This window comes from Microcaecilia unicolor, chromosome 6, assembly GCF_901765095.1.
Source record: "Microcaecilia unicolor chromosome 6, aMicUni1.1, whole genome shotgun sequence".
Classification (NCBI taxonomy): domain Eukaryota; kingdom Metazoa; phylum Chordata; class Amphibia; order Gymnophiona; family Siphonopidae; genus Microcaecilia; species Microcaecilia unicolor.
Window position 1 is genome coordinate 215873839 of NC_044036.1, and position 22487 is coordinate 215896325.

Genomic DNA, 22487 nt, shown 5'->3' on the forward strand with positions numbered 1-22487 from the left:
AAGGATTGTGAGTTTCCAAGTTGATTTGGTCCTAATAGTAAGGATCAGAAAGCGTTAAACATTTAAGGAAAAAGATTTATTTCTGAAAGAGATTGGTTGAGATTTACAAGTTTGAGGTTTCTCTGCTGAGAGAGGAGTGGATCTATGAATGTGTGTGTGTGGATGAGATCCAGCAGTGGGCTTCAAGATCTCAACAGCTTGGAAGAAACAAAAAGAGTTGCTTTTTAGATAGTAAGGGTAAAGTTATAATAAAGCTACTTAGGAAATTAGAACTGAGGAAATTCAATTTATTTTATTTTTTCATAGTTTAGCACTCAGTCCAGGTTCCAGTTTCAGGCAGGCTGATCTAAGAGACACACACACTGCAGGGAGGCAGTATTTCTCCTTTTATTTTATTTTTAGTTTAAGTTTAGGAAGAAGACAACTTTTAAAGGCGAGATCTCTTGAAGACTGAGTCTGCAACTGGAAGCTGAGTCTGCAACTGGAAGTTTCCTTCAGCTAAGTACAGAGAGAGACAATTCACATTTTTCCTGAAACTCCTGTTTACCACACAAGTGAACTGAGATTTTACATGAAATACATCTAAGGAACATTCCTATTTTGAGTTGGAAATCTTTGAAGTGTTATACTGACTTGTAATTTGGTTAGGAGAATAAATGTTTGATTAGTAAAGAAAGTAGAGTGTATACTGGATCCAGAAGGGAATCAGCAGTTTTACTGGTCTAATCCTGTACAAACTACCTGAAGAGTATTTCTTTCTGTTTACCAGTGCAGTTAAATAATTTCATTCCACTTTAATAAATAATTTCTTGTTACATATGTAAGGGAGTAGTATCTGAATTTATTGTAAATCAAATTGATTCCATTCACAAGAATTTATGTTCATCTTTATGCATTCATCCGGTATTATCTTTTAAGGATGATGTTTTATTCTATGTTCACTCTGTCTCTGGTGACCTGAGCACAGTTAGTTCCCTCGGCTGGCGCGACTACATATTAGAGGTATTTTGATACTGTGTGAAGTCTTACCACAGACGGGTGACAGTAAATAGGGGAGGTGGAAAGTTTGAGAGATGAGAGATGCCAGATTGCCAATGAAGGAGGAGAGGGGAGGGAAGTAGAGATTGGCCTGGAGTCTTCAGTTGGCAGAACTTGCAGATCCCCCACCCCCTACAGCAAGGTGTGCCACTGCTACACCACAGGTCTGCACCTGCATACTCTGCAGGTACTTATGTACCTGCAGTCCCTGCTGGGCAACAATTTTCAAAGGGAACCTCCAGAGGATGAATCCCTTTGAAAATAATCTTGCAGGCCCCTAGACCTGGTGACTGAAAATTGTGCTTCCATTACTTTCAACTAACTACTGCTTCAGTTTACTTACACTGTAATACAGGCCTCTATATATACTTCCCCATTTCCATGATGTCATTCTGGTTGTTATACAGATAATTTTATAAGAGATGTGTGTGTAGAAGGGAGAGAATTTGTATTTAGGTCACGCCTTTTCAAAAGTAAGTAGCTCAAAATCAGTTACATTAAGGTACAACAGGTCATTTTTTCCTGCTTCCAGAGGGGTTACAGTCTGAGGGGGTCTTTTACAAAGCGTCAGTAAGCCCAATGCAGGCTTACTGAACGCTAAATCAGGTCTACCGTCTGCCCAATGCAGCCACCAGTGGTAGTTCTGCCCCAAGTGCACGCCATTTCAGGTGGAAAAAGAAAACCCCTGGAAATGTCTTGCACGGTGGTAATCGGCATCGCCACGCACTGCCTGATTACTGCCAGGTTACCACAGGAGCCCTTATTGCCTCAATGGGTGCTGGCAAGGGTTCCCCGCTGCATGGTCATGCGGTAAGAGTTCTCTTATCTCATGGACATGTTTGTCTAGGAGCAACATGTTGGTAAAAGGACACCTAAGTTTTTACTTGATACAATGGATGGTTACATGACTGGCCCAAGATCACAAAGAACCACAGTGGGGTTTACTGTTCTAAACATTAGGTGACTGCTCCATACCACAGCAGCTTTCTACTCACATAAGTAGGCTCTTACAAAGCTGCATCTGGGATATACATGCACAAAAATCTGATGCGCTGCCAGTAAATAATGCATACATTTTCTGTGATACACATGTCCGCATTCTTGGGAGCAGACAGTAAACAAAGTTGGGGCAGGATCAGCACTTGTGCATATTTTATAAAATAAGTGCTTATGTACTGATTCTTACCAGCATACACATAACCTTGAGGAAGTGTACATTTGTGCCAGAGCATTTGTGTGCTACTGGGGATAAATCTGGGAGCCTATTTATAAGGCTACATACTTTATAAATACAATAGGCACATTTTCCCACTTTTTCTCTATGTGTCCTGTTATAATATTATGCCCACATGTCCTGCTTACCTGTGGGCTTTTGTCACCATCCGCTGATAAACCTAGTTTAAAGCTCGCTTCACTGGTTTGGTGATTCTATAAACAAAGAAAATCTATCATTCCTTATAAGGTGCATTCTGTTTCACCCTGGCCTATTTTACTGCATACCAAGAAAGCATCCGCCACCCATTATTCTTAAGAGGAGTATGTTCATCAACATGCCTTTACCACTAACTTGAAGGATAGATGGGAACATCTTTGCCACTGCCTTTACAATATTTGTTTTCAGGTGTGGACCAAAATACTTATTGTTATCCTTAGGATCAACTATCTGTCCATCCCTTAATTTCATTAAGGTGGGAAAATGTGGGATACAAATGTAATAAATAAATAAATTTGTCATAAAACTCAGAAGCCCTGATCCAAGATGGCCGCAAGTTGTTAGGTTGCTGTGACTCACGCTCCTGAAAAATGCCGAAATGAAGAGGGAGAATAGCGGGTAGGGCTTCCCCGCTTACCCCCTCATTACCTGGTCCGTTGGACCGATACCTGAGATCACAAGGAGTTCATCGAGACGGCGGATTGCTGCCAGAGATTCGCGCCGGCGAAACGGAGACTTCGGCGCTCTCTGGTCTTGAAGTGACCCTTAGCCCCGCTGAACGTATTCCTCCTCCCCAGCCGATAGGCGCCAGTTCCTTTCTCCTGGATTCGACGGGGTCCACTCCTGGAGAGGTTAGGGGCCCAGAAGAACGCCGAATCGAAGCCTCCCTTACTATAGAGGCGGGACTGGAGAGCGGTTTGCTGGTGGAAACGCTGCAAACTGAGGGGAGAGAAGCCGAGGGACCGAGTGAAGACAGAGACCAGCCTGTAAGGTTTGAATTACCTAAAGAATTTATTACTAGACCAAAAGATGTGACACTAGAAGCTTTGTGGGATTGGTTCCAATCTGGGACAAGTTTTCCTTAAACAGATAAATGACTTTCAACCTAAAATTAAATTCTGGAAAATAATTTAGGGGTACAAGAAGAACAGATTAAAGATTTGGATGGAAAAATTTCTCAATTTGGATCAGAGAATTATGAATCTTGAAACGTTACAATCTACTATGGTAAAAGACTTGACAAATCTTAGAGACAAAATGGAATCCTTTGACAATTATACTAAAAATCATAATTTAAGATTTGTCAACTTTCCCAGACTTCAAAATGTTACTCCTATAGATATGCTGAAGCGCTATATGCGTGAAAACCTATTAATTCCTGAACAGAATTTGCCACCAATGACTATGGTTTACTATATTCCAGGGAAAGGAGCCTCTCAACCCGAAGCTCCGATTGATGTCTCTCTTTTGCTTGAGACTTCGGATACTGAACTGGCAACTGCGGCTACATTGGTGGCTACAGTTGCATTACTACCAGATAAGAATTGGATCTTTCGTTTGTTTTTCCGTAATAGAGATAAACCCTTTTTGGGTTTAAAAGTTTTACTTTTTCCTGATGTCTCTAAGGAGACCCGACGACGAAGGAAACAATTCCTTCTCCTCAGGCCTGAAATTTTGCACTTGGGGGGTGCCTTTTTTTTAAGATACCCCTGCAAGTGTATAATCAGGCTTGGGGAGAAAAAATATGTATTTACAGAACCGTCTCATGTATCCTCACTCATAACATCGGCGAAAATGGATAAACGTTAATTTATATGTTTGCTCCACTTAACAATATTTGTATAATTTTCCTTTTTTGATAAATCCTTGGATATTGTCTCCAATATTTTCCTGAAATCTTGGATCACAATTATGGACTTGAGTATAGTTTCTTATTGTGATGCTTTGTCTCACTTATTTTTTTCTTCTTATTATTATTATTTTACAATTTTGTAAATAATTATATACTTTTCCTGAACAAGCGGATTGTCTTGTAAAATAATGGAAAATGTTAATAAATAATAAATTAAAAAAAAAAAAAAAACTCAGAAGCCCTGGCACCCTGGCCATATATGCAAAGTTAGCTGGAAGAAGGCCCATAAGTATTATTTTCATTGACACAAATTACTATCTCTTATGTGTATTTTGGAAATGCTTTGCTATACATAGTACATATAGGTTTCACTTGTACCATTTGACACTCAGGAATATCATCTTATCCAGGCATCACTTTTCCATAATGGGGATATGCCACTTACTTTGAGGGCAGGGATGACCCATTTCCTGTTTCCAAGAACAGTGGTTCACTTGACCACCTTCCCACTTCCTAATCAATCAAAGGAGGGAGCATGAAAGCAATAAGGTTTATGCTATGAATTTAAATAAGCTTTGCTGCTCCATAAAGCAAGAAGAAAGGCAAATCAAGAATCAGTTGCATGATAATTAAATTAGAACACTTTGATTGCTCCAATTGAATTAAATAAAAGGCATACCTTGACATTTAGAAGGGTTGTATAAGTTGTGGAAGGGCCAAGTAAGTGAAAATCAAGTGATTGTGTAAAGGTGGGTTGGAAATGGTATAATGAATAAGAACTAAAATAAATAATAAAAATACTATAAGGACAGTTTGCTGTCAGTCAACCTGAGGTAAAACCAGTTTTGGATGGTGAGTCAAGTGGAAAGGAGATGTCCAAGTGTCCAAAGGTAACCTAGTTTTGTATTCTGATATAGCCAGCTTCATTATATGCACATGCAAGGGCTCTATCTGACAGGGGCTATTTCTTCAAATGGGCTATTTTGCACATACCATGACAGTAATGAACCTCACTCCTAAGCCAGATTATGTGGAGTATGATCTCAGTCTCTCAAACTTACTGCTAATGCTCACTATAGTACTTGCATTGTGCCAAAGAAAGCTTCTTTCTGGAGTTCATAAGATGTAACATGTATAGACAACTTAATTAGGTGAGCTTGCAAATTCTTTTTCATCACACCTGTGGCACCCAAAAATGAGGGATCTATTTCTGTATCTTTCTGCCACATTTTCTTGGTCTTGAAATGCATTTCTTGGTACTTGGGGATCTTCTCTGTCTCCACATGATTCACCGAGTAATTGCTTGGAAACAACACTTCTATAATCAATGCTGTTCTGGTGTTTTTCTTTTTTACCATTATATCTGGCTCCTGGCCATTTAAATCGCTTGTCCGGGGCTAACTGGATATATTCAGCGGCACTTAAGCAGACAGTGCTGCTGAATATACCCCATTAGAGCCTAAGCCGAAACTGGCTATGTTATGGGCAGTCTAAGGGGCGATATTCAGCACTTAACTGGATAAGTTAACCAGATAAATAGGACCACATAAAACATACTCCCATCTTATCCAGTTTAATTTCTCTGGTTAATTTCTGAATATCACACTTAATTGTATAAGTGTTATCCAGCTATGTTTAACTGGATATTCAATGCTGCTACTTGGATATACTACTACTACTACTTAGCATTTCTATAGCGCTACTAGGGTTACGCAGCGCTGTACAAGTTAAAACATGGGGAAGGACAGTCCCTGCTCAAGAGAGCTTACAATCTAAAGGTAACAAACTATGTAGTCAGTGTATCATGAATGGGGAAGGTGGTTAGGTGCCAAAAGCAAGGGAGAAGAGATGGGTTTTAAGTAAGGACTTAAAGATGGGCAGGGAGGGCGCATGGCGTATGGGCTCGGGGAGTCTGTTCCAGGCATAAGGTGATGCGAGGCAGAAGGGACGGAGTCTGGAGTTAGCAATGGTGGAGAAGGGTACAGATAGGAGTGATTTGTCCTGAGAGCGGAGGTTACGGGTGGGGACATAGGGGGAGAGGAGGGTAGAGAGGTAATGGGGGGCTGCAGATTGAGTGCATTTGAAGGTCATTAGGAGAAGCTTGAACTGAATACGGTAGCGAATCGGGAGCCAGTGAAGCGACTTGAGGAGAGGGGTGATATGAGAGTATCGGTTCACGCGATAGATAAGACGTGCAGTGGAATTTTGGACAGATTGAAGGGGGGATAGGTGGCTAAGCGGGAGACCAGCAAGGAGAAGGTTGCAATAGTCAAGACGAGAGGTAACGAGTGAGTGGACGAGGGTTCAGGTGGTCTGTTCAGAGAGGAATGGGCGGATTTTGCTAATATTATAGAGGAAGAAGCGACAGCTGTCTGCTGGATATGGGCAGAGAAGGAGAGGGAGGAGTCGAAAATGACTCCGAGATTGCGGGCTGACGAGACGGGGAGGATGAGGGGAGGATATGGCCTGGTATTTAATATTGGGGGATACTGCCGGAGGCAGCCAAAAAAACATTGATCGCTACTGGCTGAATATTGACCCAAGAAGGTGTCCAATGCATCTTTGTCAGTGTATTTTGTCTCAGCAGCTATTGTAACAAACCACAAATTTCCTATGATCACTGATATTGTTTTCTTTCTTTAACACTGACAGCCATGAACCTTTGTCCCCCCTCTACATAAATCCTAGAGCAGCTGCTACTTGCCAACTTGATAGATGTGAGCTATGATAATGCCACAGAAGCCTCTGCACAGGACTTACTTTCACTGCTTTTGCATATGAACAGTTTTCCATCTTCACAGTGAGCATCATTTAGAGTGCAATTCAGGGAGTGAATCTGCAGACAGTCCTTTTGTCCTCCGTTTGCCATGTCATCGTGCACAAAACTTGCAAATAAGAGAAAACATTACACAAACAATAGTGTCAGCAAAACAATATTTGAACTATTGCATGGATTGATGCTTTAAAGAAAGAAAAGTCTATTACCTGTAACAAGTGTTCTCTGAAAAAAGAGGACTCATCTGTCACACAGATGGGGAATTTAATTGTCTCATTTTTTTTCTAATCAAGAGCTTCATAGTAGAGAGTTGCACGGGAACGGGGTTCACAGGAATCCCACGGAACCCGTGGGATTCCCGCGGGGACGGAGGCAGTTCCTGCGGGGTTCCCGCGGGGATGGAAGCAGTTCTGCGGGGTTCCCGTGGGGACGGAGGCAGTTCCTGCGGGGTTCCCGCAGGGATGGAAGCAGTTCTGCGGTCTTCTAGTAGAAGTGTAAGCTGCACCTGCACCAGCCTCTCATCTACCAAATACCAATTTCTTTGAGTGCTGTCTTCTCCTCCTCTTCTTCTTCCTTGCTTTAACAGCACAAATGTGGAAAGTCTTCCATTAAGGAGGTGGTAGAGTCACAAGTGATGACGGAATTCAAAAAGGCGTGGGATGAACACAGAGGATCTCTAATTAGAAAATGGAAGTTATATAAACCTAACCTTAAATGGCTGCATGTGTGTGGATGTGTCAAGTGACGCTTAGATGGCGACTCTGGCTGTGATGAACTAGGGCTGATACCTGGCAGACTTGTATGGTCTGTGGCTCATACATGGCAATCTGGTTTAGGATGGGCTGGAAAGGGCTTAGACAGCAACTTCAGTGGCTGGAACATGAGGACAGTGCTGGCCAGACTTTTACGGTCTGTGTCCCACAAATGAGAAGACGAATAGACTGGAGTGAGCTTCAACGGCAACTCCAGTAGTTGGAACATAAGGATAGGGCCAGATAGACTTCTGTGGTCTTTGTTCCAGAAACACGAAAGAAAGACCATAATCAAGTATATAATATCACACTCGTTGATTTAATGATGAATTGATCATGTGTGAGACTATTGGCAGAGTGGATGGACCGTTCAGGTCTATTTGCTGTCACTTACTATGTTACTATTAATCCTCTTTGCTACCAGGCTGGTGCACAGACCTCAACTCTGACACAGGCACGAGAATCAGATGTCACCTGACCTACTGGCGTGTGCATGTGGCGACCTCTCAGCACACAGTGCAAGTGAATCAGAGACAAGTCTTACATGTGCGCACCAGAGTGCTCCAACTTCCAACTTCCATTCCTTCCTTGCCTACAGTGCTGTGGCTCAAATCCAGAGAGAGACGGAGCGAGCTGACTGGAATTTTCTTTTATGTACCATTAAATTCTTACGGGGATGGGTGGGGATGGGTTAAATTCTTGCGGGGACGGGTTGGGATGGGTTAAATTTTTGCGGGGATGGGTGGGGATGGGTAAGATTTCAGCGGGGACGGGCGAGGATTGGTAAGATTTCTGTCCTCGTGCAACTCTCTACTTCATAGGGAATACTTAAAAATCCTCCAAGGTATGTACAGCACTGTTCCCTCTAAGCTTTGCGCATGTGTGTGAACCCTGTGCACACCAGCAAAACACAGTGCACACAAGAAAATATAATACTATCACATCAACATTTTGAGGGTAGCAAAAGAGCAGCGGCAGTGAGCAAACATTATCATGATAGCTTAGCCCCATCCTTGGCAGCAGTAGAAAGGGCACTTAAGAGCATGTCAGTTTTCTCTGTGGCATAAAGTCAGTGTGCAGGATGATGCATAAAATCTCAAGGTTGAATCTCACCTGTGAAACTATTGTTGCTTATGCCACAGCTGCTACTGGTAGGTATATTATAATTTGGAGAGGGGGGAAGGTTGCAAAAATGAAGGTATACCTAGGGTGCCTAATATCCTTACTAGACCTCACTAATAATTATGCTTATCAATAAAAAAAAGAAATCAAATATAATGCATTTGTGGGTTCTAATTATTAAAACAATGATATGCTAAAATAATGAAATGCAGAATTACATTCATAATAATTACTTGACTAACAACTTTGAAATTCTGGGGTTGATATTTAAAACAGTTTAAATGACCGGAAATAGCTTCTGGCCGTTTAAATTGCTTGTCCAGGGCCTAATTGGGGAACTATCCATTATGTGCCGCTGAAAATGTCCTGGTTAGCAGCTAAGCCGAAACAGTCTACTTTGTGGGTGTTCTGGGACATAGTCAGCACTTAGCTAGTTAAGTGCCAATATGCAGCATAAATAGGACCACATAAACACATTCACCATCTTTGTGGAGTTTATCTTAGCAGTTACATGCTGAATATCATACTTGGGGACTCATATCAAAAGAAAAAAATGTCCAAAAATGTCCATAATTGGCAGATGGATGTGTTTTCTCACAGGGAAAAAGTTTAAACCATATATTCACAAACTCCCCCCCCCCCCCCCCCCAAAAAAAAAAACATTTAATTCTGATATTCACCAAAAAAAGGCATATTTTCAGAATGGGTGTTTCAGGGACATGAGATGGGCAGTGTAATGTGATGGACGTCTAATTGCAATAACGGATAGCAAAAACGATTTCCTGGGGCTGAAAAGAAAAATGTTGTGATTAAACCTGCTTTAAAAGTGTCTAGGTCAAGAACAGACCTATCTTTGGACCCGTTTGTAAATTTGTTGAGTTGGAGAGTGAAGATTTGGAAGTGGTCGTTTGTGAGATAGAGTGGAGAGTTGCTGAGTGGTTTGTTACCTTTGTTTGCCCCAGTCTAAACCTTTTGACCCTCACATTTCCTGCTTTGCCTCTCCTATGTCTCACCTCCTCGCCCTTGCCCATACCTGCTAGCCCCCCCCCCCCCAGCCACACCCATCACTTGCCCTGTATCTGGCCCCCTTCCCCCACCAAACCCTCACTGTCACCAAACCTCCCATTCTACATCCCTACCTGCTTGTTGTCTGTCTCTCATTGTTGTTCTGTTTGTCCAGTCCCAGTTTGTTACTATGTTGTGTGCTGCTGCTGTTTGTGTGAGGGTTCTGTAGTGTTGCGGGGAGAGTGAGTGCTTTGTGCTGCTGCTGTGCATGTAAAGACTGTTTGCTGTTGCTGGGAGAGTGAGTGCTTTGTTTTGTGTGCTGGTGCTGGGTCTCACTAAGTGCAGTAGGTGGAGGTGTGCACAGTGGTGTTACTGAGGTTAGTGGGTTGCACCTGTGGTAGTGGGACACCTGCATGTCAATCATGGATGCACTGACTGCTATTATAGCTGACGCTTAGCTGGCTGTGGTTGAGAGTTTGGAAGGTAGGCCCCAGAGGAGATACCCTGTCTGAGAATATTTAGGCCCAGGACCTGTTGCCTGGACCTCATTGGCCAGGAATGCCTTACTAGGCACCACTTTCATAGGGCTGGCATACAGCACCTCTGTGACCAGCTACAACCTTCCTCCATGCCAGGATGTACAGGATTAATCGAGTGTCAGTATATCTTAAGGTCACTGCCTCCCTCGTTTCAGTCAGTGCTAGCAGTCAATGCAGGCCTCACCCAGTCCACCTTCTCCAGCTGTCTTGCTTAGTTCCTCGATGCCTTCCTCATCTACAACTCACAGTATATTACCTTCCCCACTATTGCCCAGGCCCTCCAGAACAACATGGCTCAGTTCTATGCCATAGACCACTTCTCCTCAGTCAGAACCTCCCCCCCCCCCCCCCCCCCCCCCCCCCAAGGACACACGAGGAGACCTATAGGAATAGAAAAATCACTCCATAAACATGCAGGTCATAAGAATAGAAAAATCACTCCTTAAACGTGCAGGTCATGTGTGATGCCCAGAGGGAGATTGTGGATGTGTGTACTTGCTACCTGGGGTCTACCCATGATGCCTGTATACTCCAGCATTCACGAATCTACAGGGATTCCTAACCCCCATACCCATTCCCTCCCTTACATCACTACCCTCCTTCCCTCAAGATGCCACCAAAACCCACACCCATGATCCACACTCCACAAGGTTCCCATAACAACCAATATACACCCATGTCTGTGATTTTTGCTCTCCCCCCCCCCCCCCCCCCACAGGTGACAGAGGCCTCCCCCAGCAAACCTGGCTGATGACTCTCATTGTCCACCCCCAAAATTAGATGGAGGAGGAATACAACAAGAGCCATAACACCCACACTATCATTATTACCATTATTAAATGGACTTGGGGAAAATCCACTATTTCTGGGATAAGCAGTATAAAATGTTTTGTACATTTTAGGGATCTTGCCGGGTATCTGTGACCTGGATTGGCCACTGTTAGAAACAGGATGCTGGGCTCGATGGACCTTTGGTCTTTCCCAGTATGGAAATACTTATGTACTTATGTACTTATTGAATGGACCTTTGACTGCTCTGGAGAGGAGCTTCTCTACAGCTCAGAAAAGGTCATCAAGATCTTCATGACCTGCTGCATGCTGCACAACTTGGCCAAGCAAAGAAGACATCCCCTGCCAGAGGACATGGAGCAGCAGCAGCATCATGTTATGATTCTGTATGATTCTGTTAGAATTCTGCTAGTCAGGCAGGGGAATGCTTGGAACTGCTCCTGATTGGTCCATCAGGGGCTGAGCTGATGTCAGTCTGTCTACTTAAGCTCACCTCTCCCGTCAACCCCTGCTTTGGCGTTTACTCCAAATCTGCTGAAGCCTTCCTTTGCTCTGGTTGAGCTGTTAGCTCTGTGCTTGTGTGGAGTTGTTACTCCTTCCCTGGCTGCAGTTTTCTATTGCTCTGTCTCTGTTTGTGTGTGTCTAATTACCTCTCTCCCTACACCTGGGCATCTCTGTTTAGCTCTGCTGCCGTGTGGTGAGTTTCTTCTTGTTCTGTTCCAGTTTGTTTGTTTGCTTCCCTTCCTTCAGAGTTCCCTTCCTGCTGGGTTTGTTTCTGCCTGTCAGGTCCTGCCCTTTGTTTCTCTCCATGGGGGTTGTTTGTTTGGTTTCCTTTGTCTGCAGAGCTTCCCTTCTGGTTTAACCCTTTGCCTGCAGAGCTTCTCTGCTTCCCCGTTGTCTGCAGTATTCCCTGCCTCTGGTTTCTGTTTGTGTGCTGAGCTGGGTTTAACCCTTTGTCTGCAGAGCTCCTCTGCCTCTGGCAGTTATCTGCTTATTGCAGTCTTCCCTTGGTGACTGTTCCAGTACTTCCTTTACTGTACTACCTCCTGTCCCTTTCTGTGCTAGTGTGTGTGTTAGGCTCCACTCTCCCTTTTGATGACTTTTCACTTCCCTGTTTTGCTGAGGGTCCCTGCCTACAGTATCTTATCTTAGTCCCTCACTTGTCGTGTTTCTGTGTATGCTACCTTTTCTCCTTGATTACCAGCACCGAGGGTGCTGCTGGTGCTCCGGTCCCCAGGGGGGGGGGGGACACCTCGCTTAGTCTCTTTCTCTCCTCTCTAAGTATGACTCGGTTCCAGGCAGGCCGTGAGGCCCGCATGCTTGACTTCTGACTGAATCGGTTCCTGATAGGCCATGAGGCCCGCCTGTATGCCCTATCTTCCCCTTTTTGGAAGTGCAAGATTGGTTGTGTGTGGGTGCGCAGGGATTGGTAGCTGGGGTCGTGTATAGTACCTGTTCGGTCCATCCTAGGCCTTGGTCTAAAAGCTATACTAGGCCTCAGCCTAGGTCCAAGGGCTCACGACCAGACTAACAGAGCGCCAAAGCCATGAGCTCGACCGAACCCTCCGCTATGCAGTTACACCAGCAACTGCATGCTCAGGTACAACAAGTTATGGGAGCTGTCAATGCCTTGAATCAAAGGGTGGACACTCTTACTACTACGGGGGCTAGGGGGGAGCCTCAAACTCTTAGGCTACCGGGACCCATGATGGGAGGCCTAGGTATTCGTGTTGCCCAGCCTCCTCGTTATGATGGCAATAGCAAGACTTGTTGGGGCTTTATAATTCAATGCCAAATTGTCTTTGAACTTCAGGCCTGAGACTTCCCCGCGGATCGGACGAAGGTGGCATACATCATCTCCCAGCTTTCGGGATCTGCCCTGGCCTGGGCTTCTCCTTTATGGGAAAAGAGAGACCCTCTACTGGATAATTTGACAGAGTTCTTGTAACAATTCTGGCTCATCTTTGAAGAACCCGGAAAGGCCTCCTCGGCGGCAACTCAACTTCTGAATATGCATCAGGGTCGGCTTTCCCTGGGCGAGTACGGCATTCAATTCTGGACCCTGGCTGCAGAATTGGGATGGGATAATCAGAGCCTTACCGCTGTATTCTGGCATGGGGTATCTTCCACCATCAAAGATGAACTGACTGGCCGGGAGCTGCCCTCCATCTTGGATGACCTCATTTGGCTTTGCACCCAGGTGGACATTCGTTTTAGGGAGCGTGCCTGTGAGCGTCGTGCCAGCCAGTGGTTTGGAGGGGCTGACTTGAAGATACCACATAAGGGCCCTTCATCCCAGTCTCGGATGTTGCGAAATGGGCCAGAACCTATGCAGGTTGACCGCCTGTTTACCTCAGCTCAGGAGAAGCAACAAAGACGCTCCGAGGGGCTTTGCCTTTATTGTGGAGTCAAGGGGTACTTTGTCTGTGGTTGCCCGAACAGGAAGAAATCGGGAAACCAGCAGCCCTGATCCTGGCTAGGGAGACGGTATCAGGGCCAAAGTCGTTCTCTCCCTGGACACAAGTTATGGTTCCAGTTTTGTTGGCAGTCAAGGGAACCCCTTGTCTTGAAGCTTTAGTTGACTCTGGTGCAGGGGGCAACTTTATCAGCGAGGATCTGGTGCGGAGTCATCAAATTCCTACCGAACGGTTGCCTCATCCCATCTCCGTCTCAGCGGCATTGGGACTGGTTCAAGGAGTTTTACGCGCCAGGACCGTGCCTATGATGATAAGGGTTGGGGTCCTACACAAGGAAATTATCTCCTTTTACGTACTTCCATCTGCCATTGAGTCTATCATTCTAGGATTACCCTGGCTTCGCTTGCATAATCCCCGTATCGACTGGGATCGTGGTCAGCTAGCAGCTTGGGGACCAGCCTGCCATAAAACCTGTCTGGACAAGGTCTCTCCGGTACCAGCGTCCCTTCCATTGGTACAAGCAAATTTAAGGTTACCAGCCAGGTATACATCCTTCAAAGATGTTTTTTCTAAACATGAAGCAGAAACTTTACTTCCTCATTATCCATATGATTGCGCCATAGAACTGTTACCGGGAGCTGAACCCTCTCGTGGCCAAGTATACCCTCTATCTCGTCCTGAACCTGAAGCCATGACCCAGTATATACAAGACAATCTTGCTCGAGGGTTCATTAGTCCTTCAAAATCGCCAGCGGGTGCTGGTTTTTTCTTTGTGGAGAAGAAAGATGGTGGGCTGTGCCCATGTATTTGTCACGTCTGTGGCCGTGACCCCTCTCAGACTCACCTTAGGTCCTGTGGTCAGCTTCTGAGCTGGCTTCTGTCTGTTCTTTGTGAGTTAGTTCTGTCTCTGTCTCTGGGTGCTGGCTGCATTAGATTGTTTGTGTGCTGTCACCCATTCCAGATTTCAGCCCAGTCCGGTCCGGATCTTCCAGACTGCCATGCTTGTTTTGTTTGAACCTGCACAGCACCCTTAGTTGCTGCAGCTGAGTCTCAGTTGCTGCTGGGCTTATTAGCCATTTGGAATCTCTCTGGCTTTGCCTTTGCATCGTCTAAGGCCCTGGTATGTTGGTGCTTGTTGCACTTCAGCCTGAGTTTGTTTCCTTGTTCTAGTTTCTTGCCTGGTTCTTGCCTGTTTCTAGTTAGTCTTTGTTTAGGTTAGGGTTTGCTTGTTTCTTAGTCTTGCTCCTTGTTTGTAGTCCTTTGTGTAGTGCTTAGGTTTCCGTGTTGTCTGTCTTCAGTGGCTGCTTGCAGCTTTTAGTTCTTTCCCTTGTTTGTCAGCATAGGCGGTCGGTGGCCCAACTGTTTGGGGAGGCTAAAGGGGGCGGGTTAGGGGTGGGGGCCAGGGGTGGGGCATAAATCCATAATTGTCTGATAACACTCAGAAAAAATAAATAAATAAAAATAAAAGTCACAATTAATACCTTTTATTAAATTTAGATATTAGATATGTATCATATGTCAAAGAATAAAGTGGTTGCTCAAAGCATATTCTAACCACAATCGCTCAACTGCAAAACACTATGCACAACTTTGTCCAAAAACACACTCAGAATCTTACTGTACCATAAATATTACACTGGGCAGACCTAATACACCAACATACCACCCATACGGAAAATGCAGACCGTCAACAATATGAAACAAGGGATCATATCATCACAATTCTCATGTAGAGCCACAAAACACCCTAATTCACGTTTAATGTGGGATAAAGTGCCATAAATAAGTAAATAAATATAAACTTTTAATGTTGAGCACCTGATTCTCAAAGTGGACATATTCCAAACACTATAATGAAAATAAAATGATCTTTTCTACCTTTGTTGTCTGGTGACTTTTTCTGATCATGCTGGCCCAGTATCCATTCTGCTGCTATCTGTCCTCAGTGCAGGTCAGGAAGTCATCCTCCTTAAATATCTCCCTGGCAACCCAGGACACCTCCAGCCAACCCCCCCTGCTTTCCCAGCAGTAAGGTAAACAAACCATAAACCAATTTCTACAACTGCTAGAGGGCTTTCACTGCAGCTCCTGCTGTGAGGATGGAGGTAAATCTACAATTTAATCCCCTCAGAGCAGCTGGACTCCACAGCTGATCCATTCTGCTGCAGCAGGGGGGAGGCTTAGCCTCTCCAAGCCTCTTATACCGGGCGCCTATGTTTGTCAGTGTTTGTTTCCTGATTTTGTGGCTGCTTGCTGTTTCCAGTTCCTGTCCTTTAGCTTACCCCTTCCTTGCCCTGCTGTCCCTGTATGTTCCTTTCCTCTCTGACCCTCAGTCCTGGTTCAACCTAGTGGGTATCCAGTCCTGCCTTGCCCAGTAAGTCCTGCCACAAACAGAAAGTTGAATCTGCTTGGTCACTGAAGTGCAGGGTCTTAGTTCACAGACTCCATCTTGACATAGTTGTATACACAGGCAGAGACCAGCAGAGTGAGGCTCACAGGGAAATAGCCCTACAGCATACTTCTAGAATAGCTGGACATCCTGGTATCCTGGGAACTAAGCGGTTCATCGCACAGAAGTATTGGTGGCCTACTCTTGACCGTGATGTGCGAGAGTTTGTGACCGCTTGTCCGGAGTGCGCTCAGCATAAACCCGATCGTCAAAGACCCCAGGGTCTTCTACTGCCACTACCTGTGCCTAAGGAACCATGGAGCCATATTGCCATGGATTTTATTACAGATCTTCCTGAATCGGAAGGATACACAGTCATATGGTTGTTGTGGACCGGTTCTCCAAAATGGCACACTTTGTACCCATGTCTAACCTTCCTTCAGCTGTGAAGTTGTCACAATTCTTCATCATGTCTATATTTTGTCTCCACGGCCTACCGGAATGAATCACATCTGACTACGAAGTGCAGTTTGTCTCTAAGTTTTGGCGAGCATTGAATCGGGCCCTTGGTGTGAAGCTAAACTTCTCCTCTGGATATCACCCACAATACTCGCAGGCCAACTATGCATCATACTGTTCTATCGACCCCCAGGTAGCTGGACAAATGCCCAAGACAACTTCATGGGCTTTGTATCAAACACCTACACAAAACAACAAAATGTCCTACAAATTGGCTTTATCAATCTGCACCTAGACAAACAGAACAACACTAATGTCAGGAAGTATTTTTTCACAGAGAGGGTGGTGGATATGTGGAATGCCCTCTCACGGTAGGTGGTGGAGATGAAAACGGTAATGGAATTCAAACATGTGTGTTTATCCCAAACACAAAGGAATCCTGTTTAGAAGGAATGGATCCATGAAATCTTAGCGGAGAGTGGGTGGCAACGCTGGTAACTGGGAAGCAAAACCAGTGCTGAGCAGACTTCTACAGTCTACGCCCTTAACGTGACTGAATAGATATGGATGGGCTTGTGTAAATTTTAAGGGACTTCGACATTAGCTTCAGAACTTTTAGTACAAGAAGAGTGCTGGGCAGACCTCTATGGTCTGTGCTCTGAGAAAGGCAAGGACAAATCAAACTCAGGTATGCATATAAAGTATCACATACCATGTAAAATGAGTTTATCTTGTTGGGCAGACTGGATGGACCAAATGGGTCTTTATCTACCGTCATTTACTATGTTACTATGTTACATCCTAAATAGATTATGAGGCGTACTTTCAAAGTAACCTATGGAACTTTGTAAGTCTAAGTGCTTTGAAAAGGAGCCCCTATATTACAATAATCGAGTTTAGATAGTATTAGAGCTAGTACTACGAATCTGAATTTATGCAGAGTTAAATATTTTCAAATTTGTCCAAGACTGTGCATCAACCAAAAACAACACCTAACAAGCGTGTTTACTTGATCTTCCAAAGTTAAATTCTGTCACGATCTTACCGTGACATGGCAACAACCTAGGACCTGGTTGGCCTGAGACTGAGCAGGAGTCAGCTGCACCACCGTCGTGCAGCCAGGCAGACATTGAGCCACTTTGGGGATTGGATGGGCCGTTGTCTGTTTTGGATCACATAAGACGCTGAACCTGATTTAACCCCACTGATGCTTGAGTTAGACGCTCTAGCGTCAATACCGCCCCAGCTTTGGTCTGCCAAGTTCTGCGGGTCTTGAGACTTGTGCTGCCTCTCTCAGTGTGGGTTTGCCTTTAACCCTGTACTTACTGAATACTACTGTTTGGGTCTGTGAAAGCTTGCCTTCGTTGACCTTTCATCTTTGTGTGTTACCAGCGCAGCATGTGCTGCCTCTCTCAGTGTGGGTTTGCCTTTAACCTTGTTCCTACTGTATTTTGCTGCTTGTCTTGGTATGGGTTTGCTCTAGGTTTTGGTGCTTGGTGAGTACCCAACGCAGTGTGTGCTGCCTGGCTTGTGTGGCAGCACATGCTGCCGCACAAGCTAGGCATCACCTTTAGCCTAGTGTTTTCTCAGTTGTATATTTCCTGTTTTTTTTCTCTTCTTTACCTGGTTGATTGGGTTCCAGTTTGGCCTTGCGGCCCGTACGCTTGGACTCCGTTACATGTGGGTTCCAGTTTGGCCTTGTGGCCCGTATGAGTGTTCTACCTTTCCTTGCTTTGCCTTGCTACGTTTGGGTAGCTTGCCAGGTGCCCTTGACCTGGACTGGCCACTGTCAGGGACAGAATGCTGGGCTCGATGGACCTTTGGTCTTTTCCCAGTATGGCATTACTTATGTACTTATGCTCTCTAGTCTCCCTGTGAGTGCTGGGCCTTGTGGCCTTTTAGCCTGTTTTTTGCTAGCGTAGGTTCAATCTGACTTAGGCCTCGGCCTTGGTCTAAGGGCTCACTACCAAACATAACAAATTCTGATTGCATTATTGTTGCTGAAGTACACTTGGCTTGTAGCACATAAATTTGAACTCAGTTTATACAAGGTTGCGCATGGGCTGCCAAAAATTAGAGGGAATATCAATGTATGGTTGTTCTCACTCTCTCTTTTGTTGCAGTATGCCTCAGTATACTTCTAGAACTAAGAAAGCTCAGCTACAAAGACAAGTAGTGTATAAGTAGTGATTCCCCTGTCAAAGAACACTTGTTACAGATTAGCAGCCTTGCTTTCTTTGACGACATGGATAATGACTGCCCCATAGATTGAACACCCTAGCTAAGGACTTCCTAAAACAGAATAAAAGGGGAATTACAACAGATAATTTCACCACCGGGTTTACAACAGATTTCTTTTTAGTAGCTTAGAACTAAATAAGTAGGAAAAAATTGAAAGTAAATTTTTTATCATTGCCCCCTTTAACCCCAAATCCCTACAAATAGAAAACATTTTATAAGCTGATTTAAGTCTGTTCCCATCATGGCTGTCCTTAGGAGCAATTGACTGAACTCATCAAATATGTGATATTACTTCCCAATGGGGCAGGAGCTGCAGTAGAGCATACACAGACATCTACGCCAGTTCAGAAGGTACAATGCTCTCTTCAATATTTCAATGTGATAGGTGGGGGGGGGGGGGGGGGGGGGAGGAGAGCTACTGAGCCCTGTACCCCTAGTGTCAGCCTTGTTCCCAAAATATAATTCTGGTCTGGAACTAAAACTGTAACATTTGGGCTGATATTCATTAGTTATACATTCACAGGCAGTCAGTGAACGTATAAATTCTCTATTTGTAGACTTCTAAAGATTACACATATAGTACAATATGACTGAACAACCTGATACTATCCATAAAAGAAAGGGTGAAGGGAGGGCAAAGCAAGGAAGTGCTGAAAAGTTATTTGAATAGTGGTGATATTTGATCACTATCCAGATAATTTATATGTTTAATTTTGGCATAATGATTCCATTATCCATATATTTAGTGCCACTGCTTTTACAGATATACTTATTCATTTCTGCATTAGCATTTATATTAATATGGTCACTGTGTCAGCTAACAATCCAGCCCAAACACTATTGTCTCAATTTATAGGAATTCAGTTTTAGAAACTAAGGGGACTTTTTACAAAGGCACGCTAGCATTTTAACATGCGCTAAATGCTAGAGACGCCCATATATTCCTATTGGTGTCTCTAGCGTTTAACATGCGCTAATAATTAGCACATGCTAAAAATGCTACCACGCTTTTGTAAAAGACCCCCTAAGGACAGGAAGTCCACTGATGTTGGGTGAGCTGAAATTCCATATTTTACTTTTTTTTTTTTCATTTTTCTGTTACATTGACTATTTTTCTTTTTTCTTCAATTTTGAACTAGATTCATAAATTTAATTGGAGGAAGTCATTTTTTTAAATTGTGGGCAAGATCCAACCAGGGCAACAGCACAAAAAGAACTGATGCACCTGATCCAGGGTACCTCTTAGTGTTGCAAGATGCATTCCAACATATATTAGGCTCAAGAATGTACCCTGAGTGGTACTTCCTAGAGTACTTTATTTTGAGAGAAACAAAGTAATTAATTGGTTGTGCTCACTGTGCAATCTCTGTGCTAATGGCATCTCCTGTACTCCACTTGAAAACAGATTCCACATCTAGGTCATTCAGACCAGTCCAGTATGAACCATTAAAGACAGAACATACCCAATTCTGGAAAGAAGCAGAATAGTGAAAGCTGAGATAAAGCTGCATTTTTCTATCATGTAGAAAAAAATCAACAAGACAACATTGACATTGTATCCAGTGAATATTATAGTCACAAGAATATATCTCACTGGTACTTACATAGCAAAGTACATCCTTCCCATTTATTTATTTATTTGTTTGTTTATTTAATTATGACATTTATATCCCACATTATCCCAAACAAGTGGCTATAATAGCCCCCTAATAACCCTCCCCGCCAAAAATCATAAAGCAAGCCAATATGGTATGTGAAACCTCAAAAAACAATCCAAAATCCATTCTTACTGCGCAACCTGGCCCTTGACTTTTGTGAACAGCCACTTACCCTTGTCCTATATAATAATTCTCACCTCCAACGTTTGGAAGCTGCCTGGGATCCTGGCTTCCGCCATGGTCTGCTAGGTGTTGTAGATCAAGATGACGTCAGGAATCCCACTGATTGTCTGCGCCTCAGGTGAAGTCACCAGCCCGACGCACAGCAACAAAGCACGACCCAGCCAGCAGCAAACAGCGACCCAGGCAGGGGGAGGAGTAGGTAAACACGCTCCGCGTGTTTCCCTACTCCTCCCCCTGTCTAGGAATCGCTCGAGACTGGCTACCAACCTCCCGAACCACCCGCGCACACTAACCGCCCTCAAAACACCGCCGCCACCATCCCTCTCCTCTCCAAGTCCAGATTCGGACTGTCAGAGAGGTCGAAGAGGGAGGACGGCAAGCGAGCGGCTGCGGCGACTGTACAATGTCGAGGAGGCGGGTGAGGGCTCAGGGGCGGGCGGGAGTCGGGGTTCACTGACGACTCGGAAGACAGGGGAAGGAAAGGGCAGCGGGTCCGAATCCAGCTCAGCCATCATCCTCTTTCACTCAAAAAACAACAAGCAAACCTATGAGATGCTGCAGGACGTTTCATACACGGGCGTGGAAGTGAGCAAAGCAAGTGTAAGGTAAGCAACGAAGCCCTTTGGTGAATCTCTGTTTCCACTACCCTATGCAGCCGTCATTCGTATACACTCAAAAACCAGCAAACCTAGGAGCTGCTGCTTCACATTGTTGTTTTTAAATTGTTGTTCCATCTGAAACAAGTCTAAAGCTGTTTCAACTGGAAAGACAGTGCCTTAAAACATGGAGGACAAAAGGAGGGGGGAGACAGACAGACCCTGCAACTGGGAGGGAGGGAGGCTGACCCTGCAACTGGGAGGTAGGGAGACCCTGCAACTGGGAGGGAGGGAGGGAGGGAGACCGGGAGGCCCTTTAAGTTGAAGGGAGGGGGGGACCCTGCAACTGGAAAAAGGGAGGGAGGGGGGACCCCCCCTGCAACTGGGACCCAGACTGGGGGGGGGGACAACCCTGGAACTGGGAGGGAGGGGGGACCCTGGCACATACTCTCATTCTCACACACATACTCGCACCCAGTCTCACTCTCTCTCTGTTACACACATACACACACACTCACACAGTCACTCACTCACACTCTCTCAAACATACACACTCCGAGGAAAACCTTGCTAGCGCCCGTTTCCTTTAAAACAAAAACGGGCCTTTTTTACTAGTATTCTATATAGCGTGACTTAAGTTGTGAGTGTAGATCCGGTCGAATTCTGGATTTGCATGCGCAACTTAATTAGTTAACAAGCCAATCAGTGCTGATAATTGCCAATTAATTAACAATTGACACTAATTGGCATTAATTAGAATTTACAACCACAACTGTCTAAGCATATTCTGTAACGTGATGCTTGTAAATTCTAAGTCGCATATTTGAAAAAAGGGTGCCATGGGCATGGAATGGGCAGGTCGTGAGTGTTTCTAAAATCTGTGCGCGTTGTTATAGAATACACCCGGTGCGCACCTAATTTAGGCATCAGCATTTACACCTAGTTTTACTTGGCGTAACTGCCCACAATTAAATTTAGTAGTGCAGAAAGGTGCTCGGTGTATTCTATAAACTGCATGGAAATGTAGGCATATTCTAAAAATACACCTAAATTTATACGTACTTTACAGAATTTTTCAGAGCCAATTTTTTAGGCATGATATATAGAATCTAGCCCTTTATCTCAGTTATTTCTTTGGTCCCTTAGCCTGTGGGTTTTCCATGGGGATTTCTTTTACAGTGCTACATTCATGAAACATGCAGCTTCAACCAGCTGCAAAACTAATCTGTGGTGCATAAAATTAATATTGGAGCCTACCCAGCTACCCAGGTGCAGTTATACGCAGACAAACCTGAATTATCTGAGGCACCTCACCACCAATCCAACCCCAAAATGATATGGCAAGTCCATTTTCCTGTCAAGCATGAAAATAGGGCTCCCACCTCTCCAACAAAAAGAGAGAGTCCAAATATAACCCTAGAGTAGAAAACGGAGATTTGGTATGTTATGCTATATAGC